Below are 19,012 nucleotides of genomic sequence, written 5' to 3' on the forward strand. Positions count from 1 at the left end.
TGTCAATAAAGAATTTGAATAATGTTCACAACGCATGCACTCCAGACGTGCTCATGTGGTGTTTGTCTGGGAAATGCAGGTTCAAATCTGGCCCATGCCATATCCTATTTGTTTCTCTTTTCCCTTTTAATACTGTTGTTTCAATAAAATGTATTTACTTTTTGTTTGTTTGCTTGTTTGTTTGCTTGTTCACACTGAACACTGGGGCCCCCCAAGGATGTGTGCTGAGCCCCCTCCTCTTCACTCTGCTGACCCACGACTGCACACCGTCACACAACTCCAACCTCCTTATCAAGTTTGCGGATGACACGATGCAGTGGGTCTCATTAGCAACAGAGATGAGACAAACTACAGGAGCGAGGTGAGCCGCCTGGCCGGGTGGTGCAGTGACAACAATCTCTCTCTGAATGTGGAAAAGACGATGGAGATTGTTGTTGACTTCAGGAGAGTGCGCACTCAGCATGCTCCTCTGACCGTCAATGGTGTGACTGTGGAGAGGGTGAGCAGCACCAAGTTCCTGGGTGTGCACATCACAGAGGATCTCTCCTGGACTGACAACACCGCAGCACTGGCCAAGAAAGCACAGCAGCGTCTCTACTTCCTCCGCAAACTGAGAAGAGCCTGTGTTTACTTCCACAATTTACGGGCCCAAGCTCCATATACTTGGTGTACGGCATATGTTTTAACCCTTTGGCAGTTGGATGCTGTGTTAAATACATTCGAAGGACTTTATTTTCCACATGTGCAACAGAGGATGGTAGTTTGGCTGACCTCTCTGTCCTCTGTAGCAGCGCAAGGCCCTGGCTGTCATAGAAACAGGGTCGGCGAGCGCTGTGATTGGAACGGATCATCCGTTGTTGCTCGCTGAGAGAAGTGCTGAGTGGACCCTCCTGTTGTAGCCCCGCTCCGCCCCGTGGAGCCGCTGCACTTCCCTTTGTCCCGCAGATTTGTTTTTTTCCATCCTGGTTGAACTCTCTAGCGTGACACTAATAAGTCCATAGCATCATATATGCGGCTTAGCAGGGCGCAGGGGGCATAGCCTAACAAATGTGTGGAGTCAATTGGTAAGAAACGCTTTCTGTTTTTCATAGGGTAATTATTTGCTAAATTTAAGATGCTGATCACCTGGACAAACTTAAGTGATGTTTTATGTTTAGACATACACTGCCTAATTATAAATGAGTGAGCTTCATAGTTGAGAAAGCTGTTCTGGTTGGTTTTATTGTCATTATTTTGAGTTTGACTGATTGTGTTTCATTTAAGATTATAATGTGTTTGTATTTATATTTCTTCAGTTTTTTTTAAATAGGGAGGTCTTAAATACTGTTTTATAGAAATAGAATTTCTCGTTTTATTTATTTTTGGTCTAGCATAGACTGACATTTAGTTTTGCTAGGATGTTTTTTGCTACACTCTAAGAAATGTTGGGTTGTTTCAACCCAACTTTGGGTCAAATATGGACTAACCCAGCTGTTGGGTTAAATTTTTTAATTACAATTTTAACCCAAAAGTTGGGTTAGTCCATATTTGACCCAGCATATCTTAAGAGTGTAGTTTTAATTTTGCTAGTACATTTCTTTGAAGAAGCCAATTTTTGGACTAAATCTCAAGTTGAAAGTCAAGATATTGTGAACATAATATTCGGATATGACATCTCAAAAGTCAATGATTGTATGGATAAAATCTGAAAAGACTAGAAAGTTTTTTTTTGCTAGTACATTTCTTTGAAGTAGCAAATCTTTGGACTAAATCTCAAGTTGAAAATCAAGATATTGTGAACATAAAATTCGGATATGACATCTCAAAATGACTCTGAAAAGACTTCTGTCTATGAAGTTCCTGCTAAACACTGAAGAAATCTAAGAAGAGATAAATGGATCAGTACAACGCTGAATCAACAAAGTTTCCCAGCATTTTGGACACCTTAATGAAGAAGCTAATTTGGTGAGAACACAGACCAAAAACAAAATGGTCAACTCTAAACACATTGGCCAGATTTCCTACAGGAGAAATATTGTGCTAACATCAGAGACAAAATTGGACGAAGAAAAAAAAAACTGAGGAAAACAAAAACAAGGCCGCAAACTGAGGCCGCAAAACAAACAATGTTGCTCTCGCCACATTTAACATCGAGCCCCTCTGGGGGAACAACAATGGCTTCAGCGAGGCCGCAGCGCGTCTAAACGTTGCTAGATCTCTCTCTGGCCCGTTGGGTCGTGCTCGACCAGCAAAAGTTGAAACAATTGAAGTTTTATATTTTCCATTGAGCTCAGCAGTCAGACGTGCGAGACGCGAGTGTAAAAGCTGGGTTATACTGTCACCCTTCATCTGAAGTCCTGTTATGGGAGCGTTTGGTGTGTGAAGGTTTTCAGGAGACTATAGGCTTCTTGAGATGGTGCTTCGGTGAGGAGTGTTGCTGCTTGAGGTACTGTGCTGCTGTTCTGGGGGAATGCCAAAAAAATTATGTTCTGGAGGGAAATCATGCAGAGAATGAGAAGGATGGGAAGTTTTCGCCTCTTCTGTTTAATTGATTTAGCTGTAAAATCAGTTGAATTTTACTGGCAGCTGATGCCAAAATATTTTGCAGGAAGGGCATTGTAAACAATGTGTGTATGATTTTTGGATTGAATTTTGGCCTGGTTATATGTTACCTGGTCAACCTCCAGATCTTGTATGATGCCTATGGACTGTTTCTAAAGGTTTTATTATGCCATCTTTCCAAGGAGGTCTTAAATACCAGGAGTGATCAATCCTGGAAGCTGCCATCTTTGCTTTGCATGGGCATGTAATTCCAGAAACATTCTTAGAGCCAGTCACCTGAGTGGTAAATGCCATTGATGCTTTTAAGAGCCCTAAAAATGGTCACTGGTGAAACATCATGATTCTTTTGTGCTACTGCACAAAATATAAAAATCTGTCTGAGACATGGCAACTTTTGAATGGCTGGCAGTGGAAAAATAGACTTTTTGGCCACATAATTGTGTATTTTTGACCCTTGCTATTTTTTAACATATCTTGACCCTTGCTTTTTAAAGTATTTCTTTAAACTGTTTAACTCTTTCAAAATAAGCTTCCATTTGTTAACCAGGGTTATTATAGGTAACTAAAACTATAGATAGATAAAATAGAATAAAATAAAATGGAATAAAACAGATTTAGTTCTAGTTACTAAAATAATTCAAACTAAACCTGAAATAAAAACGGATCAAATCAATAGTAATAATAATAGTAAATGACAAAACACAGCAAAATGACTAAATCTTTAAGTAAAATAAAATGAAATGAAAATACAAACTAATTCAAAATATCAATAAATCTATGATACAAAAATGTTACACTAGATACGTTCGTGTTATCTAACAAAATGAATTAACATTAACGATGAACAGTTGTATTGTTAATCAAAATACTTTAGTCATTTATTAATTTAGTAATTTTGTTAATTTCAGTATTTACATTAATCATTCATTAAAATCAAAAGTATCTGTTAATGTATTATTCAATGGCATTGAGCTAAGTTTAACTAATAATGAGCAGTTGTATTTTTATTAACTAACATTGACAAAGATCAATAGATACTGTAATAAATGTATTTGCTCTTTGTTAATGTTAGTTAATGCATCCACTAATTTAAACAAATGGGACCATATAATAAAATGCTGGTTGTAAAAAAACAAAACATAGTAATAAAAAAGCACTGCAGACTTTTGTATAAATGTTAATGGGAAAAGGTGTGATGGAGAAAAATTGAGTGTGTGCAGTGAATTATGTTGAGTCAATATTGTTTAAATTCATTGCGTCGATACACAAACGCTCCAGACATTGATTGTGCTGATTGGACGAGTCCATCAACAATCTGATTTCATCTGTGTGTTTCTGTAGATGAAACACGTTATTAAACAGAAGCAAACAGTCACTCATACAGGACAAAGTAAAGCTCCAGCTGCTGGACAGCGTGACACGTCTCAGAACTCGTCTTAGACTAAACATGGCATGGGGAACACAATGATTTACAGCTGTTAGTGTGACAGAAAAGACCAATGAACCATAGACTTGGACAGTAAGATTGAAACAATATCAGTGATGATTGGATATGGAGTAAATAGATGGATTTCCATTAAATATCCAAGTCATATTTCAGTACGTCAGTAAGTACGTATGTACATAAGTACAAAGTACGTAAGTACGTGAGTAAGAAGTACATGAGTATGTAAGTACGCGAGTATGTAAGTACGTATGTAAGAACATAAGTACGTAAATACGCAAGTACATAAGTACGTATGTAAACACGTAAGTACGTAAATATGTAATTACGTATGTAAATGTGTACGTTCGTTACATAAGTACGTATGTAAATATGTAAACACGTAAGTACATGAGTACGTAAGTACGTATGCATGTAAATATGTAAGTTCGTAAATGCATATATATGTAAATATGTAAATACATAAGTGCATTAGGTAATACTTAAGTGTGTAAGTACATAAATATGTTAAGTACATATATAAGTATGCAAGTACGTAAATATGTCAGTATGTATGTAAATATGAAAGTACATAAATATACAAGTACGTACATACGTAAATATGTAAGTACGTAAGTACACAAGTAAATAAATAAAATTGCATATAGAAAATGAAGCTTTTAAAATACAACTGTTCTAACTGCACTACTGTACTTACTACTGTATTTATGTAAATGTAAATATTTATTTCACATTAATGAGAATTACAGGGGAAATGCTTAATTGTAATGCAACCTTTTGAAACAAATCCTAATGGGTTATTTATAACATACAGTTGTATTGAATATAGTGTATATATTTTTGTATTTCATTTATATAAATTAAATATATAGTTTTTATGGGGTGAAACGCCTGACAATCTGGACATTCTTAATACATTTTTACAATTCATAATTCAGATTCATTCAGATAATCTTGGTTAACTTGAAATCTGACATGACTATTTAGACAAATTTCTGCTCATGTAAAAGCCTGAATAAACTAAATGCCAATCCCACATTTACATTTACATTTATGCATTTAGCAGACACTTTTATCCAAAGCGACTTACAGTGCATTCAGGCTATACATTTTTTTTACCAGTATGTGTGTTCCCTGGAACATTACATTACATTTCTATAGTCTCACACTCAATTCCTCCCAAATATAGTCAGCTTTATTAAGCATATTTAATAAAGGCCTTGGCAATTCATTATTGTTTGCCTCCATTGTGTAAAAAACTGAAATATTAATTCAAGGAAAAATATGGCACAATGAACTGTGTTAATAGTTTCACATATGTTTTACTTGTATTTTGAAATATGCATTGAGTTGTGTGTTATGGTTAAACGAAATGTACTGACAGAAAATAACCAGTACATTTTCCTTGTTCCTACAATTTTTATTTTTCTTACAGTGCATCAAATCAATGCGTTTATGGTACAGCTTGAGTCAATAAAATAAAACGCATTCATTTTGACAAATGTTGTTCAGCTCAACTCAATAACCATTACAGTGAAGTCAAGTTTATTTATGTAGAGCTTTGAACTTTGATTCAAGCTTTACAATAAAAAAACAAAAAACAAAATTCAGTTTAAGAATCAGTAATTTTAAGTACAACTTCGACTATAACGAGCCAGCTGGCAGATGAGACGGAGTCAGTGAACTCATTTCGTCTTTCCCCGAGGAGCACTGAGGTGCTTGCAGATATGTTTGTGGACTCACGGGATGTGATATTTTCCAGGTTTCCCAAGGGGACGCTACTGAGAAGCTGGCTCACCAAGTCCCGACCCAGACTGCTGCTGCTCATCGCCGGCTTGAAGAGGCCTCAGGTCACCCTCATGCGCAGGAAAAGGATGAAACGCACGAAAGTAGCAAAGGCCACGTAAGCGGTAAATATGGTTATTGTTGGATGTCAGAGTGACCTCTCAAAGTCAGCCCGACCACTTCAACCATCTTCCTCTGAAATGAACTTCAATCTCATTTAGACTTCATAGTGATTGCACTGGATTTGTAAATGAAATGGAAGAGTAGTTAGATTAGGAATAGAAGAGGGCATAACAGGTCAACACTGATTGAAGAACTGTTGATGACTCATTATATATCTGTGGGACCTATTTTTAGTTACGCACCAAATAAATGACCAGGCACCATCCATGAATAGGGTTTAGTTTGATGTCCCATTACTTATAAAGAGCATGTAAAGAAAACTTAAAATGCCTGTACTAATGCTGTCAAATGATTAATCGCGATTAATCACATCCAAAATAAGTTTTTGTTTATATTATATATGTACGTGTACTGTGTGTATTTATTATGTATATATAAATACACACCCATACAGTGTATATTTTGAAAATATTTACATGTTTATGAATTTATATATTCATATTATTATATTGTATATTATATATAAATATATTTAATGTATAAACATATATTTTTCTTAAATATATACATGCATGTGTTTGTATTTATATATATATATATACATAATAAATATACACAGTATACACACATATATTATGTAAAGAAAAACTTTTATTTTGGATGCGATTAATCGTTTGACAGCCCTAGTCTGTACTCAACATTACTGATTTTCAGCACATTTTCACAGGCAAAACCCAGTTGTTTCAATTGGAAACTGCACTGTTGGGAATTTCAAGAGAGGGTGAAAGATGTCCTCACGTAAATTTTAAAGTGTAATCGCAACCTTTTACTGTCACTCTGAAAATTCATGGGCAAAAACCAAGTCATTCCAATAGGAATCTGCACGATTAGAGGGTTTCATGATAACAAAAAAGTTCTTCGTATAGATTTTTCAAGTTGGTTAAATTAATTTAATGGCACAGAACAACAGAAAGCTGCTTGGTTTGAAAGTGTCTTCTGTGTGTGACAATAGACATTGGACCATTTTGTCCACATTTGCTGAAATTTTGCTAAAATGACTGCACCTTTAGTTTCTTGAATTTACATTACATTTATAGTATTAAAATATATATATATTTTTTTTTAATTATTAAAATATTTTATTTCCCAAAACTTGATGTTTAGATGTGTCCAACATGTTGCATTATGTTTTACTTTTATATGATTTTACTGCATTATTTTCCCCCGTTAAACAAAATGGAACATTCCATAAATTTGTGACACCCAGAAAGTGTCATCATTTGGACCCATTTGGACAGCATGGCATAAGCACAGTTAAAAAAAATAATTTTCCCAATTTTTAATTTTAATTAAAAGTAAAGGTTGTAGCTTTGGCAGCATTTAATAAGCTCAAGCTTTCACTTTTTTTGTTTATTTTTGAAATTACATCAAAACAGTTTTCCTAAACAACCCTTAAGTATTTATTATAATTTATAATATTACAACTATTATTTAACTTGGAAATTTATACAATCTTTATTATTTTTATGATGATTATTATTTCAATTTTTGCCTTTAAACCTGTTCCAAATTTTGTTAAAGGGGTGGTTGATTGCGATTTCACTTTTTTAACGTTAGTTAGTGTGTAATGGTGCTGTTTGAGCATAAACAATATCTGCAAAGTTACGAAGCTGAAAGTTCAATGCAAACGGAGATATCGTCTTTTATAATTCTGGCAGTTTAATGCCTACAAAAACGGCTGGTAGGGACTACAACGAGTTACTTCTCGGGTTCGTGACATCACAAACCCAGATAAACCCCGCCCTCGGGAAAAGACAGCAAAGGGGGCGAGGCCATGCTGCGCTGCTTTAGAGAAGAGGAAGAGAAAACTAGAGGTGCTCGTAAAAATCTATATACACTTATTTTCACATAGCTATGAGAAGCATTAAACAGGTACATGCAGTTGCTGTACTGTATTAAAGCTTTATTCGGGATAAAACCATATATTAAAAGCTAACATAAGCAGTAGCATTTACAAATAATAGCGTATCTAAAAGTATGAGACAACAACAATCCCATTACTTATAAAGAGCATGTAAAGAAAACTTAAAATGCCTGTACTAATGCTGTCAAATGATTAATCGCGATTAATCACATCCAAAATAAGTTTTTGTTTATATTATATATGTACGTGTACTGTGTGTATTTATTATGTATATATAAATACACACCCATACAGTGTATATTTTGAAAATATTTACATGTTTATGAATTTATATATTCATATTATTATATTGTATATTATATATAAATATATTTAATGTATAAACATATATTTTTCTTAAATATATACATGCATGTGTTTGTATTTATATATATATATATACATAATAAATATACACAGTATACACACATATATTATGTAAAGAAAAACTTTTATTTTGGATGCGATTAATCGTTTGACAGCCCTAGTCTGTACTCAACATTACTGATTTTCAGCACATTTTCACAGGCAAAACCCAGTTGTTTCAATTGGAAACTGCACTGTTGGGAATTTCAAGAGAGGGTGAAAGATGTCCTCACGTAAATTTTAAAGTGTAATCGCAACCTTTTACTGTCACTCTGAAAATTCATGGGCAAAAACCAAGTCATTCCAATAGGAATCTGCACGATTAGAGGGTTTCATGATAACAAAAAAGTTCTTCGTATAGATTTTTCAAGTTGGTTAAATTAATTTAATGGCACAGAACAACAGAAAGCTGCTTGGTTTGAAAGTGTCTTCTGTGTGTGACAATAGACATTGGACCATTTTGTCCACATTTGCTGAAATTTTGCTAAAATGACTGCACCTTTAGTTTCTTGAATTTACATTACATTTATAGTATTAAAATATATATATATTTTTTTTTAATTATTAAAATATTTTATTTCCCAAAACTTGATGTTTAGATGTGTCCAACATGTTGCATTATGTTTTACTTTTATATGATTTTACTGCATTATTTTCCCCCGTTAAACAAAATGGAACATTCCATAAATTTGTGACACCCAGAAAGTGTCATCATTTGGACCCATTTGGACAGCATGGCATAAGCACAGTTAAAAAAAATAATTTTCCCAATTTTTAATTTTAATTAAAAGTAAAGGTTGTAGCTTTGGCAGCATTTAATAAGCTCAAGCTTTCACTTTTTTTGTTTATTTTTGAAATTACATCAAAACAGTTTTCCTAAACAACCCTTAAGTATTTATTATAATTTATAATATTACAACTATTATTTAACTTGGAAATTTATACAATCTTTATTATTTTTATGATGATTATTATTTCAATTTTTGCCTTTAAACCTGTTCCAAATTTTGTTAAAGGGGTGGTTGATTGCGATTTCACTTTTTTAACGTTAGTTAGTGTGTAATGGTGCTGTTTGAGCATAAACAATATCTGCAAAGTTACGAAGCTGAAAGTTCAATGCAAACGGAGATATCGTCTTTTATAATTCTGGCAGTTTAATGCCTACAAAAACGGCTGGTAGGGACTACAACGAGTTACTTCTCGGGTTCGTGACATCACAAACCCAGATAAACCCCGCCCTCGGGAAAAGACAGCAAAGGGGGCGAGGCCATGCTGCGCTGCTTTAGAGAAGAGGAAGAGAAAACTAGAGGTGCTCGTAAAAATCTATATACACTTATTTTCACATAGCTATGAGAAGCATTAAACAGGTACATGCAGTTGCTGTACTGTATTAAAGCTTTATTCGGGATAAAACCATATATTAAAAGCTAACATAAGCAGTAGCATTTACAAATAATAGCGTATCTAAAAGTATGAGACAACAACAAGCAAAAAACATAGGCCTACCATTAAAGGGGTCATATGATGCGATTTCAATTTTTCCTTTCTCTTTGGAGTGTTACAAGCTCTTGGTGCATAAAGAAGATCTGTAAAGTTGCAAAGACTAAAGTCTCAAATCCAAAGAGATATTCTTTATAAAAGTTAAGAGTCAGCCACGCCTGCCTAAAACGGCTCATTCTAACACAATGAAAAAACAGTGAAAAACACATTCTGCATGAACTAACCCATACTTCCACACTTGACTCATGTCAGGTGGTTCAAGCCCTCGTACCAACCAGGCGGAATATGGGAGCGTGTGTGTCAATCCGCACACTGCGGAGATCCCACATGTCTACCTCACAATGTGGGAAGATTTGCATAACGCCGCCCCAGTGTTCACGCAAAGAAAGAAGGCGTAACTTTTATTCTCGCTGTAGTATTGTTGCCGCCGCCGCCATGTCGTGAAGGCGCTGTGTGTTTCGTTGTGAAAGCGAAACTACTTTGTTTGGTCTTCCAAAAGAGGCGATATCTGCTTTGTCATGCCTGGAGCTGATCCGTGCTGGTCGCTGAGGAAATACATCAACTTTGCGCTGTGGATCGCCGGATCGGCTTTCACCATGGACGAAGCGGAGTCCAGCCCGGGGTCGTCACATGTGGTTGCCGCAGGCATCACAATATGGTAAAGGATGTAACATTTCCGTCACACGCTTGAGGTATTCGGCCAATCACAACGCACTGGATAGCTGGCCAATCAGAGCACACCTCGCTTTTTCAGACCGATGAGCTTTGTAAAAATCGACGCGTTTCAGAAAGGCGGGGCATAGAGGAGAAACAATAATGTACAGTATGTGGAAAATAATGTGTTTTTAACCTTAAACCGCATAAACACATTTCATTACACCAAATACACCAGATAATGTTCTTTTTAGCAGCATAATATGACCTCTTTAAAAGCCGTGCTTGCACAGGTTCTGCATGATCCTCTTCAATAATATCCTCTGCTTCTCAATCGGGCTCAAACTGATAAACTAGAGGCGGTTTAGCCAATCACAACACACTGGGCTAGCTAACCAATCAGAGCCCATCGCCTATTTCTGAGGGAGGGGCTTCAAAAAAACAGGAAAAGATCAGCCCGTTTCTAAGAGAAGGGACAGAGTGGTGTGGAATAAAGGTAAATTTGGTGAAAAATAATGCGTTTGTTTTTTTTTAAACAAAGCATTAACACATGTTAGACTGCACCCCATAAACACAATCAAGCCTAGAAAAAACCCAGTGAACCACCCCTTTAACATGGAACGTTAGTACATTTTGGTAACATGGTTTCAACATTAGTAAATTTTGGTAGCATGGCTGCAACATTAGATAATTTTGGTAACATGACTGCAGCATTAACATTTTGGTAACATGGTGGCAACATTAGCACATTTTGGTAACACTTTTTTGGTGTAGGCACCAATTGTCACTAATATCTAGTTGTTTATTAGCATAGTGCTAGCATACTAGCATATTGGTTGTTAATTAGCACTTGCAAAGCACATATTAATGCCTTAATCTGCATGACCATATTTTAAACTAAACAACTACCTTACTATTAACAAGCAACAAATTAGGAGTTTATTGGCGCAGTTATTAGTGAATAATGAGAACTGGTCCCCAAACTAAAGTGTTACCCAAATTTCATATAAAATAAAAAGCTCATATAATATTACGTTTGTTCTCCTGGGGTTGATGATTAAATTCACTGGTCCTCTGGTGGTGGAACTGTCAAGCCATCTTTTGTACCCTATTCATGGAAAGTGCAACCAAAATATAATAAATAACATAATGAGTTTCTTATTCAGCAGAAATCTTACATGCATTCATTTGCGTTGCAGCACCTGCAGTCGTATGCCGCATTTCACTTGAGTCGCTTGACACAGAGAGAAGCTCCATCTGCCGTCGACATGAATGCAGACCCAGAAACAGAGAAAGCATCTCAGTCGCCTCTGCCAAACATACGAACTAAACGCCAAAGCAGAAGCGGTGCAGAGTTTGTTGTGAAAATGAGGGATCTTCCACAAAGATCCAGACCCCCCGACTAAGATCCGGAGCCTCCCAGTGACATTTGTTCATCTTTCTCTCAAATACACTTCTGTCATGCTTCTGTTCACTACACAGCGTGTGACAGCACATTATTGCTCTTGCCTTTGCTTGACAGTGCTTTCCTTTCCTGTGTTCTCTGGTCAGGATTTCAGGGACTTTTATTTTTCGATTCCTAATGATGTGTGTGGGTGAAAAAGAACAAGAAAATTATGAAAAAATAAAGAAAAACATATAATTGCCATGAGCTAGTAACCAACAGCACACCGGTGGTTTATTCATACTGTCAAGCAGTCAGACTGACAGCTGATGGTCCATTACTGTATCCTGAGGAGTAAAATAATTCATTTAAATGTCAATATCCAATGAAAAAAATGAAAAAAAAAATTATAAGAGTTATATCAATCCAAATGGACCATTATGTGGCCCCTTTATCATTTAATCCCCCCAAAAAAAGATCATAGAAACATGATGGAGTATTTATATATATAATACTCCATCATGTATATAAAGAATCAAGCAGCTATTTGACGTAATTTATAACTAATTGTTTTTTTATTGAACACGTCCACATAATTGTTAATAAAAAAATTGATTAATAATTGTTAGGCGAATCTCATGAAGCATGTCAAGTCTGGCTCAAACATCACACAAAATCCATGGTAAAAATAAGAAATTATATTTTGCATTAAGAAAATGACCATATTTTAGGACCATTAGGAGTTTTGTTTAAATATTTTACCACACATTTTACCCCAAAATTATCATTACTAAAAGGATTTTCTTTTTTCTCAATAGTTATTCTCATTACATTCTCATTATTATTGTACAATAATAAAATTATATAAAAACAAAAGCTAGCAAGTATAAATACACATTATTTTTAATTATTTTAATTTTATTTTCTTTATGCAAAATATAATTCATATATTTTATAAATGTTTTTTATAAATATTTTATTTTATAAATTATATTTTCAATTTCTAACTTGTCTTGTTTCATCTGATTTTGAGGTGAAATATGACTCTTCACATTTTTCGAGAGATTCACCCAACAAGCTACAGCACAATGAGTCAAAACATACGCTTGCACAGATTGAAACCCATTTTCTTTTTTGAACAATTCTGTCTTTTGTGTTCATATTGTCTTATATCTCTAGCTACAATGTCAAAGCAGACACACAGATTTGTTTGAAGAATCACATACGTTTAATTTCAGAGCATTTTAAGATTCTTTTCAGTAATTCTTTGAATAAACAAGGTAACACTTTATATTAAGTTGTCCCATTTGTCCTTTGTTACATATATGTAGTAATAACATAGTAATGAAGTAGTAATTGCACAGTTATAAAACAGAAAATATATTAACATTTCTAAAAATATACAGGCATAACTCAAACCACTGACATCAGCTCTTTATAACATTTGCATAGCAAATTAATTATTAATTAAATGATCCAAAACTAAGCACTTAATATAAAGTGTGACCAACGTGTGCCAATATGTAAAAATCAAAGCCCTAAGGATGATTTATGGGAATTTTTCTATTGTATAAGACACACACACACACACAGAGTCTAGCTGAAGTTTATCTTTAGTTGTAGTTTTTGCAGTGCTAGTTAGAAATCAGTTTTCATTATATTTAATCTAATTTCTAGTTTCTCATTAGTTTTTTTCAGTCTGACTGATTTTCCATTCAGGCATTAAATATGAAACCCATTAAGGAAGATGCAAAGAGATCCTGCGGGATAAGAAAGTAAAGATGAGCAGGTCCTAACCAGATGTGAAGCAACACGTTTCTTGTGTCGTTCGATCCGTCTGTGCTCAAACATGACACAATTACAGCCAGTCAGATGATATCTGACGTTAAATAAATTTAGTTATATGGGCCAATGAGAGTAGCTCTATCACACCGGGTCCGGTTAGGACATTTCAGAAGTTACGTGATTTCAGATGGGCGAGTGTTTGGGATGCTATTTTGCGGTGAATTTCTGCTGGATGAGCTTATATCTGTTCAGCTGCTGCTCAGAGACGGACGGCTGAAGGCCTGCCAGAGCCTGTCCTAAGTCTTCTGAACACAGAGTCAGAGCGCTGGCCTCTGAATCAACACCTGCATCACAGACACAGAGAAGAAGAAAGAGTGAAGGCAAGTAGTGCAGACATTGAGAAAGAAGCAGAGAGACAGACAGAGTCAGGCCAGAAACATCCTCTACTCAACACACAAGTGAACGCTTGACCAACACATTGCCAAAGCACAGGGTTAAGATAAGGGGAAATTACTGCATAGCGTTTGTGTTCACGTACTTGCGTAGAGTTTGTTTTTAGGCTCAGAGCGAGTAGCTGGAATATGGACATATGGGTTTCATGCATAAAATGTACTTTTCATTTCTTCTTTCGTGTCTCTATCCTCTAAACTTTAACCAATAAAGATCTCAGGTGTAGAACTGGCAAATGTTTTTCTTGTTGTTTAATACATTTGGCCAAAATCTCATGATATAAAAGATTAACCGCTATGCACAGGATATTTAAAACATACAAAAGTTTATTGGCTACAACTAGATGGCAAAAGCTTAGACTCTTCTCCACTCTTCAAACACTTATTCAAACATCAGTTTTTTATTTACCCTTGCATTGCGAAGAAGTAGACGTCTGTCTTCAACCTGCGTGTCGTGGAGGCAGAGTTATGAGGTTTAACTGACAATTTGAGGATCCAATGGTGTTACGAGGTTTAGTCACAAGCTCTTTTGAATGCTTTTCATTGGTGAAATATTTGTAAAATCCACAAACTGACATAACTATGACCAACAGCACTAAACATAATAGAGATAGGAAGTTTTTGATCATTTTCTACGGCACACCCGACAACCTGTCAGTGATATATAGAGCTGTCAGTCAGTGCTGAAGGCAAGTATCACTGATGCCAATACTACTGATGTCTCCTAATATTTAACCATTGACTATAACCATTTAACATAACAGTATAATTGAGAGCTATCAATTTGAACATTTATTAGATTAAAAAAAATATCAACTTCTAGTTTAAGTGAATTTAAAACAATCTTCACATAAACCTTTATTATAAATGTCACCTGTGCCCTTCAGCAAGTAGGAAATATACAGAAATTGAATAAAGTTATCAAACACTAAATTCTAAATTAAATATAGATGTATTCAAAGGTACAAAAGTTATTGATTTCCTCTATTTTCTTTTGTTCTTTGATGAACAGACATCACAGCAGCTGGGTTATTAGGTTATTTGGCTGCTACTACTTTAAGAGCTGCCGTTGCTGAACGTGATACGGATCTGACACGCATGCTTGTCATTTATTAGGTTATTTGGCTGCTATTACTTTAAGAGCTGCCGTTGCTGAACGTGATACGGATCTGACATGAATGCTTGTCATTTATTAGGTTAATTAGCTGCTATTACTTTAAGAGCTGCCGTTGCTGAACGTGATACGGATCTGACATGACATTTATTAGGTTAATTAGCTGCTATTACTTTAAGAGCTGCCGTTGCTGAACGTGACACGGATCTGACATGAATGCTTGTCATTTATTAGGTTAATTAGCTGCTATTACTTTAAGAGCTGCCGTTGCTGAACGTGATACGGATCTGACATGCATGCTTGTCATTTATTAGGTTAATTAGCTGCTATTACTTTAAGAGCTGCCGTTGCTGAACGTGATACGGATCTGACATGCATGCTTGTCATTTATTAGGTTAATTAGCTGCTATTACTTTAAGAGCTGCCGTTGCTGAACGTGATACGGATCTGACATGCATGCTTGTCATTTATTAGGTTAATTAGCTGCTATTACTTTAAGAGCTGCCGTTGCTGAACGTGATACGGATCTGACATGCATGCTTGTCATTTATTAGGTTAATTAGCTGCTATTACTTTAAGAGCTGCCGTTGCTGAACGTGATACGGATCTGACATGCATGCTTGTCATTTATTAGGTTAATTAGCTGCTATTACTTTAAGAGCTGCCGTTGCTGAACGTGATACGGATCTGACATGCATGCTTGTCATTTATTAGGTTAATTAGCTGCTATTACTTTAAGAGCTGCCGTTGCTGAACGTGATACGGATCTGACATGCATGCTTGTCATTTATTAGGTTAATTAGCTGCTATTACTTTAAGAGCTGCCGTTGCTGAACGTGATACGGATCTGACATGCATGCTTGTCATTTATTAGGTTAATTAGCTGCTATTACTTTAAGAGCTGCCGTTGCTGAACGTGATACGGATCTGACATGCATGCTTGTCATTTATTAGGTTAATTAGCTGCTATTACTTTAAGAGCTGCCGTTGCTGAACGTGATACGGATCTGACATGCATGCTTGTCATTTATTAGGTTAATTAGCTGCTATTACTTTAAGAGCTGCCGTTGCTGAACGTGATACGGATCTGACATGCATGCTTGTCATTTATTAGGTTAATTAGCTGCTATTACTTTAAGAGCTGCCGTTGCTGAACGTGATACGGATCTGACATGCATGCTTGTCATTTATTAGGTTAATTAGCTGCTATTACTTTAAGAGCTGCCGTTGCTGAACGTGATACGGATCTGACATGCATGCTTGTCATTTATTAGGTTAATTAGCTGCTATTACTTTAAGAGCTGCCGTTGCTGAACGTGATACGGATCTGACATGCATGCTTGTCATTTATTAGGTTAATTAGCTGCTATTACTTTAAGAGCTGCCGTTGCTGAACGTGATACGGATCTGACATGCATGCTTGTCATTTATTAGGTTAATTAGCTGCTATTACTTTAAGAGCTGCCGTTGCTGAACGTGATACGGATCTGACATGCATGCTTGTCATTTATTAGGTTAATTAGCTGCTATTACTTTAAGAGCTGCCGTTGCTGAACGTGATACGGATCTGACATGCATGCTTGTCATTTATTAGGTTAATTAGCTGCTATTACTTTAAGAGCTGCCGTTGCTGAACGTGATACGGATCTGACATGCATGCTTGTCATTTATTAGGTTAATTAGCTGCTATTACTTTAAGAGCTGCCGTTGCTGAACGTGATACGGATCTGACATGCATGCTTGTCATTTATTAGGTTAATTAGCTGCTATTACTTTAAGAGCTGCCGTTGCTGAACGTGATACGGATCTGACATGCATGCTTGTCATTTATTAGGTTAATTAGCTGCTATTACTTTAAGAGCTGCCGTTGCTGAACGTGATACGGATCTGACATGCATGCTTGTCATTTATTAGGTTAATTAGCTGCTATTACTTTAAGAGCTGCCGTTGCTGAACGTGATACGGATCTGACATGCATGCTTGTCATTTATTAGGTTAATTAGCTGCTATTACTTTAAGAGCTGCCGTTGCTGAACGTGATACGGATCTGACATGCATGCTTGTCATTTATTAGGTTAATTAGCTGCTATTACTTTAAGAGCTGCCGTTGCTGAACGTGATACGGATCTGACATGCATGCTTGTCATTTATTAGGTTAATTAGCTGCTATTACTTTAAGAGCTGCCGTTGCTGAACGTGATACGGATCTGACATGCATGCTTGTCATTTATTAGGTTAATTAGCTGCTATTACTTTAAGAGCTGCCGTTGCTGAACGTGATACGGATCTGACATGCATGCTTGTCATTTATTAGGTTAATTAGCTGCTATTACTTTAAGAGCTGCCGTTGCTGAACGTGATACGGATCTGACATGCATGCTTGTCATTTATTAGGTTAATTAGCTGCTATTACTTTAAGAGCTGCCGTTGCTGAACGTGATACGGATCTGACATGCATGCTTGTCATTTATTAGGTTAATTAGCTGCTATTACTTTAAGAGCTGCCGTTGCTGAACGTGATACGGATCTGACATGCATGCTTGTCATTTATTAGGTTAATTAGCTGCTATTACTTTAAGAGCTGCCGTTGCTGAACGTGATACGGATCTGACATGCATGCTTGTCATTTATTAGGTTAATTAGCTGCTATTACTTTAAGAGCTGCCGTTGCTGAACGTGATACGGATCTGACATGCATGCTTGTCATTTATTAGGTTAATTAGCTGCTATTACTTTAAGAGCTGCCGTTGCTGAACGTGATACGGATCTGACATGCATGCTTGTCATTTATTAGGTTAATTAGCTGCTATTACTTTAAGAGCTGCCGTTGCTGAACGTGATACGGATCTGACATGCATGCTTGTCATTTATTAGGTTAATTAGCTGCTATTACTTTAAGAGCTGCCGTTGCTGAACGTGATACGGATCTGACATGCATGCTTGTCATTTATTAGGTTAATTAGCTGCTATTACTTTAAGAGCTGCCGTTGCTGAACGTGATACGGATCTGACATGCATGCTTGTCATTTATTAGGTTAATTAGCTGCTATTACTTTAAGAGCTGCCGTTGCTGAACGTGATACGGATCTGACATGCATGCTTGTCATTTATTAGGTTAATTAGCTGCTATTACTTTAAGAGCTGCCGTTGCTGAACGTGATACGGATCTGACATGCATGCTTGTCATTTATTAGGTTAATTAGCTGCTATTACTTTAAGAGCTGCCGTTGCTGAACGTGATACGGATCTGACATGCATGCTTGTCATTTATTAGGTTAATTAGCTGCTATTACTTTAAGAGCTGCCGTTGCTGAACGTGATACGGATCTGACATGCATGCTTGTCATTTATTAGGTTAATTAGCTGCTATTACTTTAAGAGCTGCCGTTGCTGAACGTGATACGGATCTGACACGCATGCTTGTCATTTATTAGGTTATTTGGCTGCTATTACTTTAAGAGCTGCCGCTTCTGAACATGACACAAATCTGACACGCATGCATGTCATTTCATTCACACGTTAATATGAAATGATACAGGCTACAGTATTCCGTATTTGTGCTTGCAGTTAAAGAGCTTGCTCTATGAGCACAGTATAGCGGCAGACAGGAGAGGAAAACTAATTTTTACTGACATATGGCCTGACAACATCTCATCTGTCCACAGTTCACTGTTGTTCTGCTGAAGCTCCTCGTTACCTGCACCGTTTCGAGGCAAAGTGGAGTGCGCATCTGAAAAGTCTCCTGTTTGATGTGGTCGTAAAGACGTTCTGCATCTAAATAAATGCATTTTTTGTCAAAAGCAGCAGTTGTGTGAGTGGGGTGGCCAACCCTAGCTCTGCCCATGTGTTAACTGTGTTAAATATTTTTAACGCCGTTAACTAAAAAAATTAATCTCCTATGTTA

The 19,012-nt window shown here is 36.2% G+C and overlaps 1 long non-coding RNA gene across 1 annotated transcript; it reads left to right on the top strand.

Moving 5' to 3' along the window:
• Positions 1 to 971: 971 nt before the first annotated feature.
• On the top strand, positions 972 to 12,486 carry LOC107588429 (uncharacterized). The gene is made up of 3 exons (XR_001609576.1): positions 972 to 1,064; positions 5,748 to 5,895; positions 11,576 to 12,486. It is a non-coding gene; the product is annotated as an uncharacterized lncRNA (long non-coding RNA).
• Positions 12,487 to 19,012: the final 6,526 nt, after the last annotated feature.

This window comes from Sinocyclocheilus grahami, unplaced genomic scaffold, assembly GCF_001515645.1.
Source record: "Sinocyclocheilus grahami isolate Dianchi unplaced genomic scaffold, SAMN03320097.WGS_v1.1 scaffold103.1, whole genome shotgun sequence".
Taxonomy (NCBI): domain Eukaryota; kingdom Metazoa; phylum Chordata; class Actinopteri; order Cypriniformes; family Cyprinidae; genus Sinocyclocheilus; species Sinocyclocheilus grahami.